A 12,430-nucleotide genomic window follows, 5' to 3' on the forward strand; every position below is an offset into this window, starting at 1 on the left:
TTTGACTGCATACATCTTTTAGCCTATACCAATTAACATTTACAGATCAAATCAATTTGTTATTCGTTTTCAGGTAGGCTACTCCAGCTGATTAAATATCAAAACCACATAAACACAGTATTACTATTAAGCAGCCCTGCTCACTGCTTTGTAACATTACCCTCAATGGTGTTTTTCATATGGATAACTACTTTGGTAGAAAATATAGCAAAATACTTACACATCTCTACTATCTCAGTATATATCTTGATTATAGTGGATTAACTGATGTGTAACTGACCAGCAATGGGTTTGATGTTCCATTATCCATAATTATTTGTCAAGTAAAATTGTAAGACATTCCTACTTCTTCAATGTGAGGATTTGCTGTTTTGTGTCATTGTAATTTCACAACTTTAGGATTTGGATGGATGGTCAAAAAAGAAAAAGCTATTTGGCGACATCACCTTGGGCTCTAGGAAAAATACAATGTGGATAATACAATGGGCATTTTTTTTAACTATTTGTCAGACTTCATAGACAAAACAATGAATCAGTTCATCAAGGAAAATAAATTGATGGATAGTGATGTTCAACCCTGAATATTACCAAACATTAATTTGGATGGAATGCACAAGGTGATTTCCCACACCTTGATGAGATGAGTTTTTTCCTCGAGATGTAAGAACAATGAGATTAAAAACCGAGACTGAGCAGGTTTAAAGAGAAAGGTTCAATAGTCCCAGCGGTCAGATGGGACTGATCTAAGTCTTTTCTGACTGGACTGGAGTGTTTAGAGGGCCTGAAGTTAACACCTCTCACCCACTATAGATTAACAACGTTCAGCACCACATTGATGAGGGCCTTTTTTCATTTGTTTTGTTTTTATAGAGTTCAACAAGTGAGTGCATCTGTCTTTGTGGGTATTCTCAGGACTATCACCGCAAGGACCCCAACCCTGACACCAATTAAAGAGATTATGTCTTAAAATGAGAGGAAAACTAGAGCCGCGTGTTACCACGGCGATTGCTTTCGACAAGGTCACAGGGTAATGTGCAACAGTGCACAACCCCAACAGGAAACTGCTGATTTTACTGGGATGAAAGCAAACAAAAAGAAAATGATCACTTTACAGACACTGAGAGACTAAAGGGAAATACATGAATAAAACTGCGACCAGTGTACAAAGATAAACTTTAAGAAGTTTAAAAGAAGCTATTTAACATAGGCTATAGGTAGGCTAATACACTTTATCCAAATTAAGCATTAGCTCTGGGCCCAAATATAGGCTACGAATAAATCTGCAATATACATGTCATATGGCAAATTATAGTAATTTACTTCCTGGTATGTAGGCCTAATGAAGGTGGATTTATGTTCATGTGAAGTTAATTAACAAATTGGGTGAATTCAGTTCATTCCTGTCTTCAAAATTCAAATGGCAGAATGTGTGCGATTTTAAAATAGAAATATTTGTTATTTTAAAAAAGTGCTAAAAAATGCATCTTTGTTAGCTTTTCCAGCGGCCATGGAGTTAAGCAGAATTAGCTTAATTGTATTCTAGCCTTTATGGCCTTTATCTATGTAATTTCCTAATAATAGCGGTAGCCCAAGTCACTGAAATAAAGTATAATCCAATGAATATGTAAAACAGTAGGCAATACTATTACAGTTACTTACTGTTATAACAATAATGCTGTCATTTCCTCAAAACATAGGCCAAATGCAGTTAAAGGCATGCGTTTGAATTAATTAAAACACCTGTCGCAGGCCTATTCGGAGCAAAAATAGCATTAGCAACACATTAGCTTTAGGAGTGTGGAGGCTATATGCTGCATGCTAACCGGGTAATTTTTGGACAATGCTCTGAAAAGTTTTTGGTTTCCTACCTCAATGTGGAGGGCAGATTCGTCCTGACTCTACCCGTTCTGTGGCGGAAACTCAGCGGCCTCCTCCCCCTCACTGTATTTCACTTTATTTTTTTATTTTTTCATTAGCCTGCGTGTTTTCACGTTAATTGGCAGCAGTTGAACCGTGAGCCGTAAAATCAAGAAGTGCGGAGTGTATTAATGAGTGGGACCACCCAGGAAAACTATTTTCTCTGCGGACAATGTGAGGATACTCGAATCGTCCATGCTCTGAAAACCATGAATGAACCTTCACAAGAGCAGTGCTCCCCTGCTGCCACGTTTCCAGCAGGCTAATGGCTGTTACAAGTAGGCCCACTGATTAAAGTATTTTTTTTTAAGTGAAAAAGTGAAGTATTCTGAACAAGTTTAGTGTGGATTTGTTTTATTGCCGAACACGGTGCATGAAGCTAGGACGAAAAACGTTACAATCTGAGGTGATGTGTATTGCTGAAAAAGTCTAAATTAGTCCTATAAGGCTATAACCAATACAACAACAAATAATTATTATTAACCCATGGTCTTTGAACCGATATGCTATAGGCCTTCATAGCAAGCTCCTTAAAATTAAAGGGATGCAATCATCTAATTATTAAAGTGAGGATCTGTTTTGACAAAAGCCCCTTAACTGTTGTCTTAAAACATAGTCTATCATTTAGCAGCCTATTTGGACAAATCATTACTATTTTCATTAACGTTTTTAAATGTTGCAGACAAGTCAATTTATGGGCATATAGGTCAGGCCATTCAACATCCTTTTTGAGCAACACAATTTTTTTTAAAGAAGAAATTTCCCTTTGCAAGTCCTTTTAGAACCTGCCAAAAAAATATTACAATGAATATTTGGTGTTTTTTCTTCCTCAAGAGCAGATCCTCAGCACTGGAACTAGTGCTTAATTGTCTTCCATTATAACACCCCACAAAGCTAGACCACTGGCTACTAAAATACCAAGGTTAATCTTGATGAAATGTCTTTCCAAAAAGCATATTTTACATAAAACATCCTTCAAGGGTAGTGAAGCATGGTGTTTGAAAAATAAAATAAAATGAAATATTACTGATGGCAAGGCCAAGCATCCCAACTCTCAAATGAAAGGTATCAAATAAATTAAAGAAAAACCATTACAAATCAACATACCACTTATAGGCCTGTGGCTTTATTTGCATTTCCCATTATACCTCTTCAAGTCACACCTTGGCATAGCCAAAGCTAGAACTTTAATTAAATCTTTAATTTACATTTTAAGACTTCACATGAAAGGTTTTCAACAGCACATACTGTATGCTGGACCTTATTATTTTCTGCGTTTGTAGCCACCATTCTTTTTACAAGACAAGTTTTGTCGTCTTTAAGAATCAGCAATAGGTTATATGTGTGTTTTTGAAAAAAAAAAAGGTATCGATTTATGTTATTCTCCACCATGTGGTTTTCTCACTATGCAAACAGGCTGTGTAGGTGAATGTTAAAAGGAGTTCATTCAGAATGACTCATACGCATAGCTTCGAGCTTCATTGATCATATATTAAAACGCAAACATAGTGCAATTAATTGAGCTGTATAGATGCTTCTGCACAGACAGTTGCATCAAGACGTCCCTCTCTTCTCTCCTCTGGGCGAGGAAATCCTCCGGCAGGCTGAATGCCCCCCCTGCCAGCGACTTTTGTTCCCATACACTTAGCCCACACACTCCAAATGTGACATCCTTCTGCAGAGAGAGAAAAAAACATTTCCTCCCACACCTGTTGATGAATTGTGTCTGTGTGTAAGGCTCAGACAGGGGTTGTCTTTATACAACTGAGGCACCGTTCCAAAATAGGAGCTTCCTCACATGGTTGGTGGTGAATAAGGAAAACCCTTACACACAAAAACAGCAAAAGAAGCTTGTGGCCAAATGAGAGTAATCATCATTGACAACCAAAAAATAATTCCCAGTTTGAAAGTCATAAGAGGCCTCATTGAATGTTGCTACTGCAGAGGGAAAAAGGGCTGTTTGTGCTGTGTGGCGGGAGGCTAAATGGTGCCACAATTCTTGCCAACACAGGCTGCCCCCTGTGAAACAATGCAGTTTTAGTATACCAAGAATATAGAGGAGCAATATATGAATTAATGTACCGTGAGTACGCTGACCTTAACATGCAGGTTCACAAGCTCATCTAAACTCTTTCATTTACATTTGAATTATTTGTTAAAAAGTAAAACCTAAACTCTGATAAAAAATAAACATGTGATTACACACACAAACAAATATTTTAAGTGATTTCAAGATTTGTTTGAAAATACCATTACTTACCTGTGTGTAAATATTTTACCATACCCTTAAGTATATTGAATCTGAAATTCATCTAAGTGGTGTGTTGGATTCAGCCAGACTCGATGAAGGAACAAGTTTTAAACATTCAAATATAATTTAAAATCACAAATGAGTAAGTTTTTTTCTCTCTTATTTAGCAGATACATTTACCACAAAGAACAAAAAAATAAATACAATAATTTGACTGAGGGTATTTAAAATGTGCTGCAGAAGAGGATACAAAAGTGGAGTTCAACTTTCCACTAAATAAACAAATATTACTTGTACCATTCTTCTCTCCTTGTCGCTGTTGACAAGTCCAAACACATAAAACTTTAATGGCAAGGCTGAGAAGTTAAGCGCTAATTAACAACATAACCACACTCTGAACTTACCATTCCGACAGACTGTTGCCCATAGAGTTGGAATAAAATATTTTTGACCTCTTCTCATGAAATGAGTGTGACAATGTGATAATGCTTGATAAAGTTTATCTTCTCAAAACTGTATTGATCAATATCATCCCAAACATATCACAGTGAAAATTAAACCACAATTAACCTTAGCAAACTGTGTATTCAGGCTTAAACAAAATTGGGGGAAGCAGGCCATGGAATCTAGTGCATCCCCTCAGCATCAAAACATCTCTCAATGTAGCTTCCCTATGTGGTCTAGCGTTGTTAACCTGCAGCCTAAAGTTCCCATAGACCCTTCTTGCTTGTGGAAGGTAATAGTTCTAGGATGTCCCGGTATACGACAGCGTTGGCGTTTCAATCCAGCACCACCAATGGCGTTTTTCCTCCATAATGAATACTGGCCCATACCATCACTGAGACGCCACCTGCTTCAGTGGTTTCCTGGTTTGCCCAACCAACTTAGCTAGGGGTGCCCCCACAATTGACCAAGGTTAAACAAAACCCTTCCTATTATTCAATAACCCACATTTTTATTAAAGCCTGAAAACACAGTTTGCAATGGATAATTATTTTTTTATTTTCACTCTGATATGTTTGGATGAGATTGATCAATGAAGTTTTGAGAAGATATACACTTTATCAAGAATAATTAATATTGTCAAAATCATTTCCTGAGAAGAAGTCAAAAATATTTTATTTCAACTTTATGGGCAACAGTGTGCATGAAATCATTTGATGAATTAAACTTAGATTGAAATGTGTCATAAATTGCAGTGAAAAAATACTATTCTTTCTCTTATTCTATCTACACATAATGCTATCAAGGGCTTCACTATGATCTCCTTCCAGAAACTGTATATAATTTATTTGGTAGGAGATGTTTCATTTTATGTTTAGAGAAGAAAAAAGATTTTCATCAAAACATCAAACAAAACCCTTCTCAAAATATTTTAATGGGTTTTATGTGCTGAATACAAGGTTTGTATCAAATATGCAGGCATGGTGGGTAAATGTCATTAAGACCCTAATGAACTATAAAATAATTAAGCTCGGGGACATTCAGCAGTAATTCTTTAAGTCTAACATTTGGTGTCACCTGCAGCAGTCTTCGCTCAGTACTTGTTGTCAACAGTGAAAGCCAAAATGTAAGTTTGTTCAAAAGCCTCAATTCTGGCGGCCCAGTTCCTAATCCTTTCTATTCTTTTATATCCTGCTTTATTTAATGTAAGCAAAATTGCAATGCATTGTATGAGATTTCAGTTTATTTATGTAAAGTGGTGAGATAAAGAGACAAAATGGTTGAAAGTGACAGACCTCAAAGACAATGAAGGCCCTTGACCTCCTACCCTGTCACAATTTGCTCTTGAACTAAAGCACACACAGCTATAAAAGCCCTCAATCCTTTCCATACCACAACGTACAATACAGCGACAATTCCATACAAGGTTTTATTTGTGGACACAGATTTCAACAATGTTTTGTCTGTCAATATACAGGAGATTTCCCCAAAAATTGCTCAGGGCACAAACATGGCCTCGAGCTATACAGTACAGTTCAGTGTTTATCTTTTGGACTCATAAGAGCGGAGCGCAGGCTGTGTTGGATAAGCAATACGTGGTCACATAACAGGAATATAAATACCTGGTCAATCACTTGGGAGATTCAGCCTTCGAAACAGCGACTTAGCTCAGCACCATCGTTTGCTGTAGACTATTCAATGAACAGTCGGGTTATGGAGCAGGAAAAAACTGAAGACCACAACCCACTTGATTCTCTTTTGAGTCAAACATACTGGCAGCACAGCCTTTGGAAATAAAATATAAGCACAAAGCCTTGCTCCATGCCTGCTCACATAGAACATGATGAGTACAACAAGTATTTCTTTTATCCTGAATTTCATACACATGGAGATTGGACAAACTGTCAGTGTGGAAAAGATAAAGATTGTTTACCAGTGGCACTGACAGATGTAATAGTTAATGCTGAAGTTATGGAGAGTCGCACCAAATTACATTACTGCTTAAACTGCATGTACTCCCTGTGGTGTATGATGTAAAAGGAATGGACATTTACACATACCGTAAAGCTTTCAGCAGTGAAGGCCAAACAGATCAGTAACTGCATGTGTAGTTTCTCCCAAGAAACCAACTGGTGAGATACCTTTGAGTTTTTTTTAATTCTGGTCAGATCTGAGTAAAATCTAATAAAACTTTCCATGGAAAAAGCACCAGTGTGCCTCCATACACTCATATTACATGGAGATTTTAATGTATCAAGTCTTCGTTGTGGATTATTGCAAGTGAGATCAGTGTTTTAAAAAAAAAAGTCACTTCAGTCAACGGCTGCGCATAAATAAGCGGCTGCAATTGAAAATGCTACGCAAAATTAGGCCGCAAATTACTAAATTAAGTGCAAGTAGTCTCATGGGGGGAAATATTTGTCTTGTTTCTATAATTCTAGCCAGCCTTGACAATGCTGTCTGTTATAATTTTTCTTAAGCTGTAGATTTCACAGGTTACACATTGCTCAACTGCCTTCATCTGAGTTTAAGGACTCAGTACTTTCTTCTCTTATCTTTACATCGCCTCCAATAACACTTATCTTTACTCTAATGTCTACTTTGCAGGAAAACGTTACCAGCGGGTAAGTGATGCCCAACTTGAAAGTGAAATCCCACCTAAATTCATCAATAATGTGTTTAACTTAATTCCCTGATAGTAGTTAAATGATGAAAAAAAAAAGATATGAAATGAACACTCAAATCAAATCATTTATAAAGTGGCGTTAAGGATTAAAAAACTATCGTTAAAACTTCACTATTCTGAGCCTTTTATCAGTGTTGCTGCTTTACTAAGGGTTTAAATAATCTCATACGGCTATGATTAGATGTGTCTGACTGTTTGCTTCTCTCCAATCAAATTCCTTTGTAATAACTTCACATTGGCATCATCAGAACAAACAAGCTTCATTCTTTATATGTTATTTAAATGAGTATTTAAGCCACTGTTTAGAATTATGTTATGCAATGGCCAAGACAGGTGTATATCAATTAATCCTATAACAGGTAGTATATGGGTAATGACTAGTCGGGTATATTGGATGTGCACTTAGATGGAAAACGTGAGAGGGAATAATTTTGATGAGGCTTGCTCGACATCCTCTTATTAGTTCTTGTTTAGCTGAAGCCACGGAAGAAGAGGATGTCTGGGTCCTGGGGAAGAAGAAGAGCAGGATGCAGATGAAGTGAAGTTAACAGACGCAGAAGAAGAGAAGTGACGGCATGCGGGAGGAATGACTCAATAAACCCCCATTGGCTGCATGCTATACCTGATGTCAGACGGCATGCATAGGAGACGAGGAAGACAAGAAGGGACGAGACCAACAGCCATTAAAGGTTAAGGGGCCCATTTAACGATGCACGAGACGCCGGTACAGACAGTCATGAACATTATCACATTTCACCACAGCGAAATGACGTGAGCATGCTGGAGAAGAGTAAAAGGCTGCGCAGGTACAAAAGAAAAAACAATTTGCTATCGGTCGCATCAATACACTTTCACAGTAAATGACAATAGTTGGTCTTACACAAAAAGAGTAACTAAGAAAATTGCTGGTATGGATCGACAGGAGACGAAGGGACTGAACACAATACTGTACGCCTTTATAGCGGCGTCTAACCACCCAGAAACAACACTGAAGAACACTTTGTCGTTAACTGGGTATTTCATCTTGCAGACAAAAGTGAATTCCATCGTGTTTGTGCGCGTCTCCAGGCTATCTGTGAATTCTGCAAGATTTTGTAGACACCTCATTGGTAAGTTTTTGAAGCAATTCAGGTACAAATCACAATGACATAGGGAGAACGACATATCAAGATGAATATCAATGAAGAGGGTTTTGTCAGGTTCAACTTGTTACTTCAAGATTCCACTTCCATTACATCGGGCGACTTGCAAGGGACAGAAAAAAAGGTCATATTGATACATATCAGTTAAATGTTAACTGACAATTTATTTTATTTGTTTTCTATCTACATTCCACATCTTAGAATATCATCTTTAGTGACTTCAGTATTGTAAATGTTTTTTTTTTATGGTTATATTTAGGCACTGGCAGCAATTGGTTAAGGTCAGATTTATACAGGAAGAGTCCATTGTGACTTGATGCACTAAACACGCTGTGACTATCAAAGTTTACCAAAACTATAATCTTTCCCTAAGCAAATTTATTTTGTTGTCTAAATCTAACAACAAATGGGAGCATGCAAACCCGAGTCTCTGGAGCCAAAGTTTGCTCACCATCCACCCCGACAAAATGGACATCTGTTATCATAATCCAGGCCCTCCAGAGCCACGGAAGACATAATACAGCAGTTTACTTTGTTTTCAGGGCAAAGTAAAGCGACATACTTTGCCTGCCCTGCAGATCCATCACCTATAAAAGTTTAATGAAGACAAAAACATGAGAATCAACAAAAATGGGTTTACAGTAGACTATCATGTTTTGAAAAGGGTTTCAGAAACGTTGTCTATCCTTGTAACTGTGACACACAACTAATCAGCCTCTTGCCAAATGAGTTATTCTGAGCGAGGGTGCATCTTTTTATATCTTCCCATCCGCACAATGAAATATGGATAAGAGTGTCTGGGATAGTGGGCAGCTGTCAACAAACTCCACGGCTTAACCGCCACCACTGATCAATCAGTTGTGCATCAATCTGAGCCACAGCAGTCGGCCTGTTGGCAAGAGCTGACATTAATCCTAAATCTTCCAGTCAGTGCGTGGAGGAATGTGAATGCTGATATGGGGCCCTAACGAGGAAAGGTGCTGATGCTAATGAGTTTATCTGTGGCTCTTTAACAAGCCTGCGTCGATTGATGTCCTAATTTACAGTGAGCTGTGTCTCAGGGGTGCGGGATAATGAGCTGGCCCAGGATTCCCAGGGCAGCAGCTTGTATAACCCACCTTGTGGAAGTGAGAGACAGAGAGACTGGCGCAGAGAGCAGGAAGGACATATTTGATGTCTGTAGGAGAAAGGAGGGCGTGAGGGGGGAGGTGGGTGCATGTCATCCCCGCTTGACATGCTTGTTTGTACACACCAATCATTGAATCGCTGCAACCAAGTGAGAAAAGCTTGTGTTCTCTGTGACAAACCGACCTCGGGCCACAAGAACACTCACAGAAAGAGGAAATGGAGAAGGAAAGCAAGGCGGGCGGGGGGAGAAGAAGAGGCGGCAAGAGACGGGGGCAGAGTAAATGTTATGTTAGGATTTGATCTGTATATCGAGTCACGTCTTGTCCATGAAAACACCCGTCAAAGACATCCCTTTCCTCGCTCTCTATGCTTAACGCAATCAAAAAATGCCCTTCTCCGGTTTACAGCGCAACCCTGAAAAAGATGTGGCTCCAAGTACACTCCAAAGCAAATTAGCAAACGTGGAGCTCAGTGACCTCAGTGCAGAGAGCATCCACACAGAGTAGGCTATGGGGTGTGCTCCACCACCCCCACCCCCTCTCACTGCTGCGTCTGCATGGCTGCATTAGTCGAGCTCAAATGGGTTTTTTCCGCCATGATAAGCAGAGCATGACATGCGCTAAACAATGGCAGGCAGATGACGAGCCAACTCCATTTGATGATGGCTTCTATGCGGCCGCTTTTTTTTAAGTGGGGGAATATAAGGGCAGCATGACTCATTAGGGGTGCACAGGTGGCCCGGGATCTAATGAGTCACATTTTGTGCAGTTTCTAACAATAAAATGGCTTAGAGGGGGATAACAGGCTTGTAAACACATTTACACATTTAATTCCACAAAGCTGCAGCAACACAGTGGCAATGACTATAAACAGCAAACTTTTGCATGACATTTGATGATGTTAAAGGCTGTTATTTAATGCAACTAAAACGTGTCATCATTTACATAATAAAAGGAGACTGACTGTTTGCATCATTGACTTGTAGGCAATTTGTCTTGAGTCTGAATGTTACAGCTGGTGTCTCTAATCTTAGTTATTAACACTGCCCCCCTCTGGCTGCCTATTTACGATACTGCTTCAGCATTGATCATTTATAAATGTAGTTAAAACAATTAAAATTAAAAAATATATAGCATGGGAGACATTTTGTTCCATATCATAACAGACAGGTCTACCTACGTTGACAAAAAGTAACTTGCAAAAAACACACTAAGATGTAATCAGGCAGTTGGAGTGACAAATCAAACTTCAAACACAATGACATCTAACCGTGCTTTGGCATCTAAAAAAGACATTTCCAGGAAAAGAGCTTGTTTTAGCATACTCGTCAATTCATAACAGGAGCCACAACAATCCAAATTGTACATGATCTATTAACTGCTCGCCACTGAGCACCGTTTGAACGTTTGACCTTCTAACACAGCTCATGACATTATGTTGACATTTAAAGTAATCCCTCCCACGGTTCCTAATCCCAATGGCTGTGGTCTGCCCTGACCCATCCTCATAGCTCAAGCGCCTTACTTGCAGCCGCCACACGCTGACGGAGAAGGCAGAGAAAAACATGACTCTGATATGCACACTAGTCAACAACACCTCTGAGCCTTGGCTTGTTGTTTGTCAAACACAAACTGAAGCTGTTTTAAGTCACATACTGAGATTGAATGTGTAACATGAGGATAGCCCACCTCCCACCCCTCCTTTTTGTGCCCCTCACGTTTTGACATTACATTTGAGTCACAAAGCTCTGCAGTGATTTTTTCTTTTTAAATCACCTGCCGATGTTTGGTAAAACCCAGAGGGTTTATTTGGGGACCCTTAAGACACCTCTAACATCTGGATGTGAACAATTTTAACCTGTTTCTCAAGCCGCACCGGCATAACCCCTTAACAGTAGCCTGCAACGATGTCCTTGCTCAAACATTAAAACAATAAATAATGTAAATTGAGAATATTGGAAAGAACCATCAAAATAAAGCAACATAACCGTTAATAGAATTATTAGTTTGGTTCATGCAAAAGTTGAGCAGGAACATTACGTTATTTCTGGCTACCATATTGATGTTAGACCTAGACAAGTCTTTATCAAAGGTTGCCAAATATCAGGTTTTTGGAAAGTCGGATCCTAAAACGTCAAAGATACAGTCACTGCCATTTGATTATGTCAGGTACTTCTACTTTGCCAGAGCACAAGATTGGGAGTAGGCCTAATTACGAGTAAACTGTGTTTAGAATTGTGTGACTATTACATTGCATGATTAGCTTTTAACACCTTGCAAACAAATAGAGATGGGCTGATTAATAGGTAGGTCGATTAATGGCATTTTGATATCACCAGCATCAGTTAATAATGTCTGCAGACAGTGCAGGTAACCTCATCAGTGGGGCAGCCTTAGAGCAATGTTAGTGCTTTTTTTCATTTTAACCCTTACATTTACCTTGTATTTTTTACAAGACAGCTGGACAGAAATCAAGAAGTCCCTTATGGCAATATTTTACTGAGCCAACACCAGGGAAGGCCAAGTAAAATAGACAAAAGAAATGTTGTATTTATTTATAAATTTTCATTTTAGTTCAACTTCATTTCTCATTTGTTATTCATTATTAAATTGCATTTTATCAAATGCAAAAAAAACAACGCGATATCAGCATTATACAGCGGCCATGGGCAAACATCCTCTCTAAAAATCGGTATCGGTATTATACAAACCCATATCGATCAACCACTATAGCAGAATATTGTACTGTGGTGCATTTTCAAGTGGCAACATGGAGCAAAGCAGGTTAATTTTCCAACAAATATTAGATAACTCACAATTTTCTGATACCAACCAGCATGTTTGGAATATTTATATTTATGGA

The sequence above is a fragment of the Ammodytes marinus genome (genome assembly GCF_949987685.1).
Source record: "Ammodytes marinus genome assembly, chromosome: 15".
NCBI classification, from domain to species: Eukaryota; Metazoa; Chordata; class Actinopteri; order Uranoscopiformes; family Ammodytidae; genus Ammodytes; species Ammodytes marinus.